At 40.0% G+C, this 12,879-nt stretch overlaps 2 long non-coding RNA genes across 4 annotated transcripts; both read left to right on the top strand.

The window, feature by feature from the left end:
- Window positions 1-1,396: 1,396 nt before the first annotated feature.
- On the top strand, window positions 1,397-2,731 carry LOC113314334. Of its 2 annotated transcripts, XR_003342363.1 has the most exons (6): window positions 1,399-1,591; window positions 1,685-1,785; window positions 1,975-2,013; window positions 2,121-2,188; window positions 2,274-2,572; window positions 2,701-2,731. It is a non-coding gene; the product is annotated as an uncharacterized LOC113314334 (long non-coding RNA). The 2 variants fall into 2 exon arrangements; XR_003342362.1 differs by having other exon boundaries at window positions 1,397-1,591; window positions 1,975-2,188.
- LOC113314335 lies at window positions 2,725-3,595 on the top strand. Of its 2 annotated transcripts, none has more exons than XR_003342364.1 (4): window positions 2,725-2,748; window positions 2,834-2,929; window positions 3,133-3,275; window positions 3,373-3,595. It is a non-coding gene; the product is annotated as an uncharacterized LOC113314335 (long non-coding RNA). The 2 variants fall into 2 exon arrangements; XR_003342365.1 differs by having other exon boundaries at window positions 2,733-2,748; window positions 3,152-3,275.
- Window positions 3,596-12,879: the final 9,284 nt, after the last annotated feature.

The raw sequence follows: 12,879 nt of genomic DNA, 5'->3' as shown, positions 1-12,879 counted from the left end.
ATGTAGGCGCGACATGCCACAGTGCAAGGGTTGCACGGCATGTGCCAATGGCTTGGCGGAATGCCTTGGCTGTAGGTTGCACATCGGGTACAAGTGGTAATGCCAAATTGCAAGTGTTGCATGGCATGTGCCAATTGCGCGCGTAGCGGCTTTAGCCCTAGGTTTGCACGACTTGGCATGCTAGGTTGCAAGGGTCGCTTGGAATGTGCCAATGGCGCGTATGACGTCTTGGCACTAGGTTTGCACGACTTGGCATGCTAGGTTGCAAGCGTCGCTTGGCATGTGCCAATGGCGCGTGTGGCGGATTGGCCCTAGGTTTGCACGGCTTGGCATGCTAGGTCGCAAGCGTCGCTTGGCATGTGCCAATGGCGCGTGCGACAGCTTAGCCCTAGGTTTGCACGGCTTGGCATGCTAGGTCGCAAGCGTCGCTTGGTATGTGCCAATGGCGCGTGTGGCGGCTTGGCCCTAGGCTTGCACGGCTTGGCATGTGCCAATGGTGCGTGTGGTGTCTTGTCCCTAGGTTTGCTCGGCTTGGCATGCTAGGTCGCAAGCGTCGGTTGGCATGTGTCAATGGCGCGTGTGGCGTCTTGGCCCTAGGTTTGCACGGCTTGGCATGCTAGGTCGCAAGCGTCGCTTGGCATGTGCCAATGGCGCGTGTGGCGGATTGTCCCCAGGTTTGCACGGCTTGGCATGCTAGGTCGCAAGCGTCGCTTGGCATGTGCCAATGTCGCGTGTGGCGGATTGGCCCTAGGTTTGCACGGCTTGGCATGCTAGGTCGCAAGCATCGCTTGGCATGTGCCAATGGTGCGTGTGGCGGCTTGGCCCTAGGTTTGCACGTCTTGGCATGTCCCAATTGCGCGTGTGGCGGCTTGGCCCTAGGTTTGCACGGCTTGGCATGCTAGGTCGTAAGCGTCGATTGGCATGTGCCAATGGCGCGTGTGGTGGCTTGGCCCTAGGTTTTCACGGCTTGGCATGCTAGGTCGCAAACGTCGCTTGGCATGTTCCAATGGGGCGTGTGGAGGCTTGGCCCTAGGTTTGCACGGCTTGGCATGCTAGGTCGCAAGCGTCGCCTGGCATGTACCAATGGCGCGTGTGGCGCAATGATTGTGCGTCTTGGTTTTGGCATGGTTGCCATGATGCGCAACGATTATGCGGCTTGGTTTTGGCATGGTTGTCATGATGCACAACGATTGTGCGGCTTTGGTTTTCGCATAGTTGCCGTTAGAGCTGGCAAACAAGCCAAAACCCGCGGGTTAACCCGTGCCCGGCCCGTGAAAACCCGAACCCGTCCCGTGAAAACCCGAACCCGGCCCGTGAAAACCCGAACCCGGCTCGGCTGGTTTCAAAACAAGCCGGGTTCGGGTTGGAGAAATGCCGGCTTGTGAGTAAACGGGTTAACCCGTCCCGGCCCGGGAACCCGCGGGTTGAACCCGTAAACCCGTAATGCTATCAACGGCTGAGATCGTAAGATCTAACTTCTCTCTTATATAACTCCTCAAACAAAAAATTTCTCAGTTCCTCCAAAACCTAAAATCTCCGCTGCGGCTCAGAAGAAGGAAACGAAAGGCTTTCTAGGGTTTTCTTCATCATGGTAAGAAGATTCGTGGTTCATTAATTCGTTGTTCGTTTCATTAGTCATCTCTATTGATGATTCTGATTCTGATGGTGTTGTTGTATTTTTCAGGTTCTCTCAAATGATATCGATCTGTTGAATCCAAAACCTGATTTGGAGAAGAGGAGGCACAAGCTTAAGCGTTTGGTTCAATCCCAAACTCCTTCTTCATGGTAACTACTCCTAGTACTAATCACCATCTTCATCATTATCAATCTCTTATCTATGACTTCATTTTATTGAATCTGATTTGGGTTTATTTGCTTGTTTGTGTTTATGTGTTTCTGTGGAAATTGTTGCAAAATTGGATGATTTCAATTTTTCGGAACTAACTTGAAGTTCCACTATTGTGTTTTTGCTAGCCTGCCTGCCTGTCAACGAAACTGCTTCCCATTCAGTTTGTATGTATTTGAGAATAATTTTGGAAACGCTTTAACTTGTTGGATGTTTTTGAGATGTCAATGTTCCAATTTGCTTGATCACTTTAATGGGAGGACATCATTTGCAGTCTAAGAGACACTCCCTAATTGATGTTGCGATCAAATGTGAACTCAGACTGTCTCGGAGACTTTTCGAGTAACGTTCTCTGGCCTCATTCTTTTTATTGAGTTATTATTTGTACATCTAATTGGGGTTTGTAATGAATGGTTTGATTCTGTAGTTTGTGATGGGACATTCTTTCCGTCTCTCCACGATGAGATGTCTGCAATTGTGGGTTGTTTCAACCGGCGTGCACAGAACCTGCTACAAGTTCATTTATCTTCGGGTTTCAGAAAGTATTTTACATGGATTAAGAGAAAACTTGTGAAAGGAAATCACGTTGCTATGGTTGAAGAAGGCAAAAAAGGTTTACTACATATCTTTGCAGGTTATGCGGTTGGAGGAGGACATGTATTGCATATGGTTTGTGATTTAACAATAGCTGCTGACAATGCCGTTTTTGGCCAGACAGGTCCAAAGGTACTCGTATTATGCTTGTTTTATGAGCATTCTTTGGAATGTTAATTTTTTAATGCATATCTAGAAATTGCACACTAGAATTATTTTTCTGATCTCCTCAAAATACCTTTTACGGTGGATTTGTGCAGGTTGGAAGTCTTGACGCAGGTTATGGAAGTTTCATCATGTCTCGTTTGGTAAGTGTTGAAACTGAATTCTCTGGCGCAGTGGGGGAATCATAGCCCTTAACATGTTATTTTTCTTCTGGTGGTGGTTTACCAGGTCGGGCCGAAAAAAGCACGTGAAATGTGGTTTCTAGCTCGATTTTACAATGCTTCTGAAGCAGAGAAGATGGGGCTAGTGAACGTCGTAGTACCGGTGAGTTTATTACAATCAACTACTCAAGGGGGCTACTGTATTGTTTTCAGCATTTTGTGTTTTTGATAGACAACAACTTTTTTTGTCTTTTCCCTTGAATTTCTGCCACCATTGCCAATTTGCTTGTGTATGGAAGATTTCGGCAGTGACATCGACATTTCTTCTGCAAGAAGGTTTTGCCACTTTACTTTTTACCCCAACAGGATACTACTATGGATGTAGGGTGGCAGCAGTCAACCTCGTCGGCAATACAAGCCGAAGGAATGTCTCGCTTCACTGCTGTCTAGTGGGCACAAAAACTAACAATTATGCTGTCAGATATTAAGTGCCAAGGATGCTTCAACATGTAAGTAGTAGTTATTACTTGTATTTTTCAGTTTTTCTTGTGATTTTGGAGAATATATGAATATTTGAATCTTTGTGTTGTTGTTGGATTTTTGAAGGCAGAACAACTGTATTCAGTCACTCACAAACAGTGGTTGTATGTGGAAATTGTCAAACTGTCTTGTGCCAACCAACTGGAGGTAAAGCTAGACTTACCGAGGGATGCTCATTCTGGAGAAAGGGAGATTAAGCGGTTGCGATAAGGGAATGTTGTAGTCGATATTCATTATTACTAGTAGAACAATGTAGATTATATAGTGTTTGTTTTTAGCTAAATAATGGCTCCAAAATTTGATCTCATTTAGGATATGTTCTTAAGGTATAAAACGGGCGGGCTAACCCGTGAACCCGCGGGTTAAACCCGTTACGGGCACGGGTTGAAGAAATGACAACCCGTGGAGAATTTCAACCCGCGGGTTTCAACCTGTATCAACCCGAACCCGTGGAACCCGCAACGGGCAAGCCCCGGCCCGCCCGTTTGCCAGCTCTAGTTGCCATGATGCGCAGTGATTGTGCGGCTTGGTTTTGGCATGGTTTTCATGATGCATAGCGATTGTGCGGCTTAGGTTTTGGCATAGTTACCATGATGCGCAACGATTGTGCGGCTTAGGGTTTTGTGTGTCGAAACCCTAGTTTAGCATTTGAAAAAAGATACCCTGGTAGTTTTTTACATAAGTGCATTAAATGTTCTAATAAATGTGTTTAGCGTCACCGGTAACGTTATGCTATGCGTAAGGTTTTACGATTTTACCCCTTATCTAAAAACCACCATCAATACACATATATGTATAAGTCCTTATTCCTTGAACCAAAGTTTGCGAAATTTGTTGATCAAGAGAAATGGAAGTGGCGGGAGTTCTCGACCCGAGAATTTCTGCTGGAGTTTGTGAACTCCTTCCATGAGCTTAAGTCCGCGAACCCAGTCCGCGAACTTGAGAAGGTTATATCTAAAACCAGTTGTTCTTGAACTCATGTTTATTTAAACTAAGGAATGCTTTTGCAAACCGTGGCTATAAAGTTCATGAACCGATTCGAGTGAATCAAACCGTTTTTGCTTCGATTGTGTCTTGTGTAGTTACATAAGATCTAAGCAATTGAACAACTCTCTAACTAGTTCATTTGAGTCATTTGAACTAGTTACGGTGAAGAAGAATATGGTTGATATGAAAGTAATCATATGGCTAGCCATTTGGTTAACTATTGTTGAACCAACAAATGTTAATGTTTGGGAACGATTCGTAAACCCAAAATTGGACATTTCATTTGTGTGTAACAAGCTAAGTTTTCGATCCAACGGTTGAGAAATATTATCTTGAATCTAATCAGGTTTTCATCTAATGGTGAATATTGAATGTTTTTTTACCAAGCTAACATTGATTGCAAACCCTGATTCGAAAACTATATAAGGGAGAACTCTAGCAACTGGGAAACCTAATCCCCACACCTTACGTGTGATACTAGTTGGATAGCTATAGTCGATTCTCCTTTAACCTTTGGTTTCTTCTTATAAACCAGGTTAACGACTTAAAGACTTCATTGGGATTGTGAAGCCAGACCGATACTACTTTTCTTGTAGTTGTGTGATCTGATCTTGCTGTTTCTATCGTACGAGTACAATTGAAATAATTGGCTTGAGATTTTATATCTCCGATAGGCAAGATAGAAAAGTAATCACAAGCACTTCGCCTCATCGTTTGTGATTCCACAATATCTTTTTTCGTTGCGTCGATTAAGATTATTGTGAGGTGATCAATAATACTAGGTTGTTCTTCGGGAATATAAGACCGGTTTATTGATTGGTTCATGTTCACCTTGATTTATCAAAAGACGGAACAAAACACATAGGTATATTCGTGGGAGAAGGATTTATTTATTACCATAGACTTTTCTGTGTGATAGAGATTTGTTTATTAAAGTCTTCGACTTTGGGTCGTAGCAACTCTTAGTTGTGGGTGAGATCAGCTAAGGAAATCAAGTACGTAGTATCCTGCTGGGATCAGAGGCGTAGGAGCATAACTGTACCTTGGATCAGTGTGAGATTGATTGAGGTTCAACTACAATCCAGACCGAAGTTAATTTGGAGTAGGCTAGTGTCTGTAGTGGCTTAATACAGTGTGTGTTCAATCTGGACTAGGTCCCGAGGTTTTTCTGCATTTGCGGTTTCCTCGTTAACAAAATTCTGGTGTCTGTGTTATTTCTATTCCGCGTTATATTTGTTTATATAATTGAAATATCACAGGTTGTGCGTTGTTCAATCAATTAGAATATCCGGCCTTTTGGTTGTTGATTTTAATTGATTGACACTTGGATATTGGTCTTTGGTACCATCCAAGTTATCTCTCTTTAATAAAGACTCGCAGATTTCTATTTGCTTGAGTAAAGATCAAATCGAGAGATTGAGATATAAACTCTTTGATATACTTTTATCTAGATTGAGTATGACTGTCTAGTTGATTCTCTAGAAAGTATATTGGAGTTTGTCCATACAGATTGCTAATCGAATTGTTGGGTGTGGTTGTTGTACCTCCGCTTTTTCAATACCATCCTGGGCACAAGATGTAATCAAGGATATAACATCTCGATCATCTTACGAAGACGAAGAACTACTCGAGGAATAAGTGGAACTTCATCCGACAAAAGAGTATGTGGAGACTTGAACTTATATGTCACTCAAAAGTCTATTCTATCTCGTACTCTTGAGACAAAGTCGTATAAGTATGATAGTTTTCATACATACACATTTTCTATTTCAAGCCGAGTTTACTCGCGTATCTTTTTCTCGAAATATGTGTTGGTGGGATTTTTCTTTAACCATTTTCATCTTTACCTGTGACGCAAGTCATGAAGACGTTTCGATCTTGAAAATAGCTTTGATGACGATAGTCGTGAATAACGAATGTTATAACATTATAGAAGAATGTTTCAATGATTGAAATGTAGAGTTGAGATTACCAACTATGGATATCATTAGTACAAAACAAATCTAGGCTAAGTTTGCCTGTGTTAGTGGTGGTCAGGATTTGTCCAGACAAAGAAAAATCAAGGGTTGTGGTTCTCCTGACCACCCCCTACAACTCGCACGCGTTGCATTAGTTCCAATATTATGAATGAAAAATGAATAATCAAGTCAAGATATGGATTTTCAAAAATTATAACGGAGAGGCTCGAACTCATGACCTATTGTGTCATAAGAGTGGCCTCTAACCAGTGTTCCACCTTGGTTGGAATTAATAGAAAAGATAAATCAACGGTGGTGGTTTGTTCAACTTAAATATCATAATTGCTTTATTAATTGGTGTTTCACTAATTGCACATAATAAATAATCTATTCATTGTAAAGTGTTCTTTAATTAGTGTTTCACTAATTGCTCATAATAAATGACTAATCATTTTTTAATTATAAATGTTTTCTTAATTAATTATAATATTTATTTCTATTAATAAGTAATTTTGATAAATAATATCAATAGACATTTTTGGCGACAATAATTAGTAGAAGAGGTGGAGGCCGAAAGATTAGTGGTGGTTAAGGGCGGAGCCAAGCACAATTATATTTATTTATGTTCTTTTATCGTAAAATGGGATACAAAGTCCATTTTTCACATGTATCCAACTTGCCAAGAATTTTTTCTCCCTCTTTCCTCAAAATCCTGGCTCCGCCCCTGATTTGTGGTGGAAGAAGTAGTGACGGTGAGTGCTGGTGAGTAGTGATGTACAATATTAATTTTATGTTGCCGTTACAACATCGATAACATCGTAGTGTGGAAGATGTGGTTGGTTGTTTTTAACACTTTTGATAAATGAAGGTACCATATATTTCAGGGATGATATCATACAAGACAATATTTTCATGATCGTAGTTGGATCACCCAAATGGTACCCCTGTTATCTTTGGTACTATATCGTATAAATCATGATTTTTTAATGTTAAAATAAAACTGATTGCAATACAAAAAGAATATATACACGGAAAAAAATGAAACTAATCAATTGACGACATTTTGTTCAATCTAAACCTCATACATGACATTTATGATTGAAAATCAGAATTGCGTCCAACAACCTACATGGGGTGGGCGGCAGTGATTGTGGCAGTGGTGGAGTCAAAAATTGACATTGAGGAGGCCTACTTTTAAAAAGAAAAAAGAAACATGTAAACTTTGGTGGACTAAACCATAAATATATATGGACAAAGTACTATTTATAAAATAAACTAAAAAATTTATGTAGTTATTAAAAATTTAAGGGGTTAGAGCCAGGTTAGTCAACACTTGGCTCTGCCACTAGGTGGTGGTGGATAAAAAAATGGATTCATATGGTTTTATGGTGGTGGCGGGTATTGGTGAACAAAAAAATATTATGCTAATTTCGTAACGCCAATATGTAACGTTATATTATAAAGTATAAAACGTGGTTGATCATTCTAATGTTAAAATAAACTCGATAAAACACATGTCCATTTTAAAAAATAGTGGCGGTGGATGGTTTTTATGGTGGTGGGTGTTGGTAATAGTAGTGGATAATAATAGTTTTTGCTTTTTAGTGAGTTTTATTGACCGAGTAAAAACAAATCTTCACAAAACATGCAACATTGTATTGTGAAAGATGTAATTGGTTGTTTTTAGCACGATTGATAAGGACAAAAACCAAATATTTCGAGGATGATACCGGAACGTATAAGACAATATGATCATGACTGTTGGATCACCGAAGCGGTATCCGTATTATATAAAGGCAATTGGTATACCCGCGTAAGAGAACATTATCGCTCTCTCAAGTACTATTACATTCTTTTTCCTGAAAGACCATCAATGTCGAGTTGTTTCGCGACAACTACCTACAAAGACAACAACGTACTTTCACTCAATTACCGATATAAAACCTTATTGACCAGGAAAATGTATTTACATTCTAAAATATTTGTTTGAAAATTATGTTTGTTCATCAAAATCATCATAAAAACTCTAAATCATAAATCTAAATTTTGCCTCCGATGTTTATAGAATATTTTTTTATATTTTACATTCTCAAATCATGCGACCTCTTGATTACAAATCAACAATATCAAATGACGGATCAATATTGTAGATGGGGAAAAATGATTTGCTGGTTTTGTAAGGAATTGAGGAGACGACCATACGGAGGAGACTCCTCGAACCGAGCGAAATGTTAAACCTCACACAGATGCACCGCTGCAAAGGGGGTGCATTAGATTCGAGAGATCAATCTGTAGTACTCTGGCCTAAATCAAGACAATGACCGTTCCAGAGTAAATTCCGTCGCAAGAGAGGATGGGTTGGTATGTAGGAGGGAAGCTGAGAAATGTGTGGAATCAATGGTAATCAAAGATTGTGGGTGTGTGAATTCCGAATACGATAAGCTCTGAGTGATTGAAATTGATCAATTGAGAGTAGTTGCTCAATTGATGAGTTGATGATCTCGTGTTGTCGATGAGACGTGAGATTGATGATACTGATGATCCCCATTATTCAATCATGATTCAGAGACTTATTTATATTGCTGGAATTTTAGATACCATGATTCCATGAAGTGTGACAGTTGATGGAATCAAGGAGTGGGGAAGTGGAGATCGTGTTTGAAACCAGTTGCTCAACGTGTGGAGACTTGGTCGATTTTCCACCCACTACCTCGTGAATTCCTTCAACTGATTGCACGACTTGCTCACATTCCATCGTGTGTTTGAACACACGTGCCGTAGACCACCAGACCAAAACCCTAAGTGATATCCCCCCAAGTGACATGATTGACGTCTCGTGGTTTGTTAGTCAATTGATGACTTCGTGGTTTGATGGGACGATGAGTCCATGTAGTTGCTGAGTTGAACATGATGTTCTGAAACTCATGAGTTGAACATGTCATGATACAGAGGTATAGTTCTTACGATGAAGTGAGCAAGTATTGCTCATTCGATGGATCGTTGAATATTGTTTGTTGAACCAATATCCCTTGGTTTGAGAAAATATTTATCATCTGTGCAAGTGTTGCTCATGTGATGAATTGTTGAATATTTGATCGTCTAAGCATGTGTTGCTCATTTGATTGATTACTGGCAGCGCACCAAAAATATTAATTAGAATACTGGTCGTTGAACCGAGCATAATTAATAAAATTAATGACCATGAGGTCGTCGTAAAATTATTATGGTTGGAATCTGGAATGATGATCCTTGGATTCAGAAACCCTAATTTGATCAATTGATGATCAATTCATGGTTTGTCAGAATTTCAACCATGGAATGAAGGAGGGAGCGACTACATGGGACCGTGGATCAACCATGTAGTGTCCATATGCTCGCATGAGAAAATACGAAGAACTTCTGAAGAGTTGACGATTTGTTGGTGGAAGAATGATTAAATGCTGGCTTAATCATTTATTCAAAATGCTCGTCTGAGCCTTAGGCGAGAAAACCTAATTAATTATGACGAGGCGAGGGACCGACCATGGAGTCATGAAACCGGCCCTGGGTTGTCACGTGACCGCCTGAAGATCAATCATGAAAATCCAAAGTGTTTGGAAGAGTTTTGGACCTAATACGAGCAATTGTGCAAATTAGGTCAAAACTGTGAAAATTGATGGGATCGGCTTCCGTGAGCCAAAGAGCCAATCTTGGTCGGTCAAGATAGCGTGCTCGTGTCCTCAAGGCATCCGCGTCTCAGTCCTGAGAATTTTGATATTTTCTGGCGTGCAATTGAGCATCCATTCGAGAAAATATGCCAAAATTAGGGCTTCGACAAAACTGAGGAAAACACCATGAGATGATGAAAAATAATTATAAAATAAGGAATGAGGAGGCGTGGGACCGCCGTGGTCAAGGCATGGTCGGCCGGTCGTGACCACAGTCCCGTGGTGCCTTTTCCTTAATTTTATAATATTTTGATGATTTTATGAAAAATTCATGAATTTTGAGAAATTTGATGAATTTAGGGAGTTTCCATGAATTGAAGGAGTTTTCATGAGTTCAAGGAAGCAAAAAATGTTAAAATAATAAAAACAAAGGCGTGTGGGACCGTGGAGGCGCGGCCGGCCGGCTAGGGACCGGTCCCACGAGTTTCCCTAATTTTTAATATTTTTAGGTATTTTGATGATTTGAGGGAATTTTTCCTAATTTGAGAGAAATACCATAAAATCAAGGAATTTGATGAATTAAAGGAAAAATAGGATAAATAATAATAAAATAATAAAGCAAAGGGCGTGTGGGACCGGCTAGGGCATGGCCGGCCGACTAGTGGCCCGATCCCAAGAGTTTTTCATAATTTTATTTTATTTATTATTATATGATGATTTGTGCAAAATACCATGAAATCAAGGAGTTTTTCATCAAATTAGAAAAATAATAATAATAATAAAATAATAAGGAACCGTGGGGTGTGGGGCCGGTTGGGACCAAGGCATGGCCGGTTGGCCAATGGTCACGCCCCACACTCCTTTCCATAATTTTATATTATTTTTTATGGATTTATGGAAGTACCATGAAACCAAGGAGTTTCCTCGAGACGAAGGAGATTTGATAAAATGAGAGAATTTTCATCAAATCATGGAAAATAATAAAAATGTATTAAAAATATAAACTGGTGTGGAACTGACCACGACACGGTCGGTAGGTCGTGTGTCTGTGGTCCCAGCACCTTGGTCAATATTTTTAATTATTTATTATTTTCTTCCCTATTTTGCATAGGCTCATCGTTTCGTTGTATTTTGAAATACTCGTTTGTGCGGTGACTGTTAGTGTATCGTCGTTGAATACACTTTCACCATTTGAATTGGGGCATACTTAGAGGTAGCTCAGACGCCCGGTTGTTGATTATTTATTACTAATTGTGGAATTCAGTGGAAAGTAATTCACAAAACTGAGTAATAAGATGTTTATTATTAATTCATAGGATCAGCTGAGGATTCGACTACGAATTCAGAATAATAAAGTGAGCATTACCATTCCATGGGATCGTAGATTCGACCATAGAATCAGAGTAATTAAGATTTATCTATTACCATTTATGAGACCAGTTGTGGATTCGATCATGAAATCGGAGTAATGAGATAATATAGTTATTGCTATTCTATGAGATCAAGCCGTGGATTCGATCATAGAATCAGAAATTTTTTTTATTGCCATTCCGTGGGACCAGTCGCGGATTCGACCATGGAATAGGAGCAATTGTTATTGCCATTCCATGGGACCAGTCGTGGATTCGACCATGGAATAGGAGAAATTTTTATTGCCATTCCATGGGACCAGTCGTGGATTCGACCATGGAATAGGAGCAATTTTAATTGCCATTCCATGGGACCAGTCGTGGATTCAACCATGGAATAGGAGCAATTGTAATTAGGAATAATTAACTTTGTGGCTCTATACTAGCATAACAAGCTGTCTAGGAGCATTAATTATCCCGATATGAGCTTGTCGGTAAGTCATATCCTTTATATAGTCAGGGTAAACTCGTTTTTTGTTCCTGAAGACGTTATCGCTCTATACTAGCAGAGAAAGATGTCTAGGAGCCGTCCATCTCGTGATACTATATAGAAATAATCACCGAAAGTATTCAGTATTCATGAGATATTCCGTTGTCCAGTCGTGAGACTACATATCTACATGTACTCTGAGAGAAAGTACTCTCCGTTGAGAATTCGATGAGAGACCCGTGTCTCGGTACTCACGTCTGATTGCTGAATCAGAGCTTCGTATAATTATGAGTTTACGATTTTAGCCTTTGTCGAAAATCCACCATCTACATTAAGTCCCCTGCTTACTGAGGAAAGCTGTGTTCCTCAGTCAGCATTAAATGGTGATTTTCCGGCCATAAATAATAATACCAGTAATTGAACTTAGTCGTAAGTTGAGACGTTACCGGATTTAGAGAGCATGAGCAAACCACGACTTGATGAAGGCTTCAGTATCATGATTGGAGCGTCGTTTGATGAGCATAAATTGGTGTTGAACCGGTGGTTTGGACGACGAGTCCGTGGTCGGTTAGGATTCGCGGGCCGAGCCCAATAAGTAAATCCTTGTTTTATGAATAGACGCTCGTTCGTTCGTTAGTTTAAGGAACAAACAAAATAGACCTGAGTGTAATGATATAAAATTCGTCTATGAGCTTTCACGAAAACCGGAATTTTATATTTTAAATATGTGAGATTTCACAAAGTGGAATAAACTCTCGTTTCAAAGGTGGATGCTCGTACGAGAGAAAAGTTTTTTTTTTTTTTTTTGAAAAGACGTGCGTCTGTTAATAAATTTTTTGTCTATGAGCTTTCAAGAAAATTTTTATTTTCGATATGTGAGCGTTCACAAATTTTTGAAAATATACACTCGCTTCAAAGGCAGATGCTCGCGCGAAGGAGAAAAAGTATGTAGATATATTGTTCAAATTTACATGGGTTTCACGTTATATTTACATATTTTTTAAAATCATGTTTTGATTTTGAACAACTGTTGAAAGTAGACAATTATACATGGTGAAATAATTGAAAGTAGACAATTATTCACAACTGTAGAATGGATGTCTGTCCAATTTTCGAAAAACCAGGGGATCTTCACTCAGTAA

Source organism: Papaver somniferum, chromosome 9 (assembly GCF_003573695.1).
Source record: "Papaver somniferum cultivar HN1 chromosome 9, ASM357369v1, whole genome shotgun sequence".
Taxonomy (NCBI): Eukaryota; Viridiplantae; Streptophyta; class Magnoliopsida; order Ranunculales; family Papaveraceae; genus Papaver; species Papaver somniferum.
Note: the sequence above shows the minus strand (reverse complement) of the source record. Positions and strands in the feature narration are given on the sequence as shown.